The following is a 4,751-nucleotide window of genomic DNA, read 5'->3' as shown; positions in this document are numbered from 1 at the left end:
ACACTTCCTGAGGATCATCAGTTTATTACACTTGGAGACTGCACAAATTTTCAAATAGCCAATTGTTCTACTTCTGATGCTTTATCTTTCCCTTTACCATTCACTAAAAGCAACGGTGATAATCCATTATATTGAGATATTTAGGTAATGCCCATATAATATTTGTTACCTGAAATTTAAAAGTTAACCAAAACTTTTACACTTAAGTAGGCAGAAAGAAGCTTTTATAAATCTACAAACAATTCTCTTTTTTCACAATTTGCTTTTAACTTTATATAGTTTCTTAAAATGGCATCAGAAGTAAACAGTCAAAGATTAACAGTCAAACGTTATTTATAAAATAATTGCCTATCTTCCTTACGGCTTTATCTAGTCCCTTTCACGAGAAAGCTAGTTTGAAGCAGGATAACTTTCCCCAACCCCCCCCCCCCCCCCGGGCCTGGTAACTCCTAGTGCTTCCTCATGCCTCATCAGTATGAAGCTTTCCCTGACAAGGTGGGGAGGTACATTTATCCCTGTCCCTTTAAACTACAGTCCATAAATCCATAGCTTCACTTAACTGATTGCCAGAATTAGATTATGAAATCCTAGAGAGCAGTGCATCCTTAGCTTGCAATTTTGTTGGAACAAAGTAGACCTGCTGCTTGATTTCATAGTTACCGGTCCCTGACATCCAGATTACAGGAAGTAAAAATATTATTCTAGAGTGAGGGAGTTCTGTGTTTTTATTCCAGCCCTGGTTGCGTGGTTTGTATAATTTGGAAGAATTCATTGGACTTTATATTTAGTGTGTGTGTGTATGTGTGTGTATGTCTCTGTGTGTGTATGTGTGTGTATGTATGTGTGTGTATGTAATTTTTTTTTTTTTTTTTTGCCGGGGCTGATCAGCAACCCCTCAATGACAGATGAACAGATTACTCCAACACTGTTTCACTGTGAAAGAGAGGGCTAAGGGACAACCTGGCTGATAGCAGCCAGGCAGCATCGATAGCCTGCTTCGTTAGGCCTTTATTGTACTCTCGGCAAGGGCATCTAGGGATTAAGCGTAAGGATTCCAGTAAACACCTGGGGGTCTGCATATGCACAGACTTGTTTAGAAAGGTCAAGGATTAATTAGGGGCTCCGCCTTCGACACTCCCTTAAGTCTCCCCTAAATCGGAATGCTGATAAACAGGGGGGGGGAGGGCCTTCCACACACTTCCCTTTTATCAGAATGTCCTCCTTACAAACTTTCCTACCAAGTCTCATGCTTCCCAACATTTTTTTTTTCTATAAGAATATTGTACTTCTTGAAAGATAAAGAAGGGTAAATGTGGAATTTAAAAAGAAGACAAATGGAGAGAAATCATCACTCTACTAAACTATATATTAAAAGAAGTTTTTAGGCAGAAGGAAAAGGTCCTAAGGCAGAAAAATGGAAATGGAGAAAGAACTGAATAACATCAGAATGTGTATGTATCTGTGTCATATCAGGAAAAATGGATTCTACCATGCAAAGTGAACAATAATCATTGGGAAGTAAGTAAATAATAGGAAATATAGTCAATAATATTGAGATAACTGTGTTGGTGCCAGTTGGGGTACTGGCTATATCAAGGGGAACACTATGTAAAACATATGATTGTCTAGCAACTAAGGTGTATGCCTAAAACCAATACAAAATGAAATTGGGGGAGAGAGGAGATTATACTTTCCTAAGGGCCTATTTTTGATTCCCATTTTTTATGGAAATAAGCAATGACCATGTCTTATGGATTTTAAGACCGTGTGGAATAAAATGCATGAAAGAATTCCAATTTGTATCTCTTATTAAATCCTTCCATTAGTATATTCAAACTAGATTTCCGTTCATCTTATTTGACTTACAATTATTTCAGTCTACAACCTTTTTTTTTTCCGAAATATGTTTTTTATTGATTTTTTAAGAGCGCAAGGAAGGGAAAGAGATAGAGAAATAGAAACATCGATGAGAGGTACATCAATGAGAGAGGCAGCCTCCTTCAGGGCCCCTACCGGAGATCGAGCCCACAACCTGGGCATGTGCTCTCACCAGCTGGGCTCAGTCTACAGCCTTTGAGTGGTTTTATTATTAAGGCAACTGTTCTAAGTTTTTAAAAAAGTAGATGGAATTTTCCACTCTTGTGTAGGAAACACTATCCAAGAATTCCCTTAGAGCCGTGGTCGGCAAACTCATTAGTCAACAGAGCCAAATATCAACAGTACAACGATTAAAATTTCTTTTGAGAGCCAGATTTTTTAAGCTTAAACTATATAGGTAGGTACATTGTTATTAACTTAATTAGGGTACTCCTAAGGCTTAGGAAGAGCCACGCTCAAGGAGCCAAAGAGCCGCATGTGGCTCGCGAGCCGCAGTTTGCCGACCACGGTCTTAGAGTATACTATTGCATAAAAATTACTATTTTTCAAAGTAGCCTTATTTTGAAAGACCCTATAATAACTTAAAAATAATTAGAAAATGAATCTTGAGTGACCAGTCCTCAGTTAAATTATTTGCAATATTATTTGTATTAAAACTTATTTATTTATTTTAAAAATATATTTTTATTGATTTCAAAGAGAAAGAAACAGAAAAATCAATGATAAGAAAGAATCACTGATTGGCTGCTTCCTGCCCACCCTATACTGGTGATTTGAGCCCACAACCTGAGCTTGTGCCCTGACCTCCCTCCCGGTCATGAGTTGATGCTCAACCACTGGGCCACACCAGCCTGGCTAAAATGTATTTTTTTTGTTTATCCTCACCTGAGGATTATTTTTTCATTGATTTTTAGAGAGAGTGGAAGGGACCAAGAGAGAGAATCAAGGCCAGGTATTCAGCTTGCAACCGAGGTACACGCCCTTAACTGTAATTGAACTCGGGATCCCTCTCTCTATAGGCTGACTCTCTATCCACTGAGCCAAACCTGCTAGGGCTAAACTTATATTTTTTTAAATGCCATCACAATAACCTATTAGCAAAATTAACAAAATATGCTTTCAATTTTTCTTTATTAAGCTACAAAAGATTAAAGCAAGAAGATCTAAATGTTATCAATTCTTTATTCAAATTACTAAAACAAAATGAAAGTAATCTTGATTCTAAAATAATCCCACTACAGGTTATACAAACAATGATTGTTATATGTGTGAAATCATGTGATGCTAATATGCCTTTCATATGTTCATTCCATGTTATTTACTCTTCAAGCATTTTTTTAAAGTGACTACTAAGTGCTAGATACGATGCCAGCTGCTGGGTACACAAATACAAACAAGGCATCCTTGGTCCTTGTCCTTTGAGACTTACAGTCTATTGGGGAATATGGGCAGGTAAACAATTGCACTTCAGCTATCATGAAAGCAATGAGAACATAGCACATTGGAAAGCCACCTGACCTGGATTCAGGAAGGGGGTTTTGGTCAAGAACGAAAGTTGAGTAGGAGTTTTATATTCTTTATCAGGACTATACTCCTAGTAATTCCTCTCTCTCGAACCTCTTCATTCAGAAGATTATTTAAGTGTTTCTATGGTCCAGGAACTGTCTTTCTCATTTGTTAGATTTTCCCCCAGTCTGATCATCTTCACTACTCTCAGCTCTTCCAAACAACAAAAAATCATATTTAGCTTGTCCTTGCATGGGATTTGACATGTATAACTTAATAAACTCTTTACATTCAATTTCCAGTTTTATATACATTCAGGCTAAGCTAATTTAACATTAAAAGTTTGCACAAAGCTTGTAAGATTGAATAATAATTTAGCTATATTGTGGATAATATAAATCAAAGTTCGTGTATTCTATAGTTTTTTTAAAATCTCGTGTTTAGAAGTTAAAACTCCATGGCCCATGTCGTCATTGGCCATGCAAACCTCTCTATGATTATTTTTTCTTTGTCAACCTCATATTCCATTCCTCACCACTCCATCCTCTTTCCATTCCTATCCTTAGGCAACCATCCAAATGTGCTTGCTATGAATCTTTGTGTTATGTTTTCCTGAAAACTAAATATTATCTTGGATTTATATGTCTTTAATTTACATAAATTGAGTTATATACTTCATTCAGTTACTTGTACATTATCAGACATTTTACCTATTTGCTCTCTTAGTTGGAACACCTGGGTGCTATCTAGCCCCCTACAATCCAGAGACAAACCCAGGTTTTATAGGCCTGTAGCTTATACAACTGGGGAGAGGGGTTGGTGAGACAAAATGCAAAAATACAAACGAAAATTAGCTACAAAAGTAATAATATTAAAAGTGACCTCAAAAATTAAATGGATTGCTCATTTTCCATAAATTAACCAATACCACAAGCACCACAAATTCTAAAATTTAATTAATGAACTTCCTAGCACACCTTTTTAATGCTTTCCCTTCATTTTTGCCTTCCTTCTCTTTGATTATCTCTTTACAGAGAAACAATTTTGAAATGAAGGGAACAGAGGTAATTTAGTCCTTCCTTTAGCATCAGTGTGTGTGTGTGTGTGTGTGTGTGTGTGTGTGTGTGTGTGTGTTGTTTTTATTACTGTTAATTGAGAAAATTATTTCAAGTATTTTTTTTTTCTCCTTGTATTTCTTTTTCTTCTCTTGGAGCACCAATCAGAAGTGTGAGTAACCACTTAGTGTCAGATACTGGGTGAGATCTGGGAATTCAATGATAAGACAAAATGCATTGCCCTCATTTTTACCTGCTTCTTTTTAATATAATCTATGTTTAGTGCATTACCTCTTGCACTCATATTATCTC

General features: G+C 36.4%; 1 protein-coding gene across 1 annotated transcript in view; it reads right to left on the bottom strand.

Moving 5' to 3' along the window:
• Positions 1-4,751, bottom strand: part of SCN9A (sodium voltage-gated channel alpha subunit 9) — a 128,438-nt gene that overhangs the window by 77,193 nt on the left and 46,494 nt on the right. The window lies entirely within an intron of this gene.

Source organism: Myotis nattereri (assembly GCF_964212035.1).
Source record: "Myotis nattereri genome assembly, chromosome: 7".
NCBI classification, from domain to species: domain Eukaryota; kingdom Metazoa; phylum Chordata; class Mammalia; order Chiroptera; family Vespertilionidae; genus Myotis; species Myotis nattereri.
The sequence above is the reverse complement of the archived record's forward strand: the minus strand, read 5'-3'. Positions and strand labels throughout refer to the sequence as shown.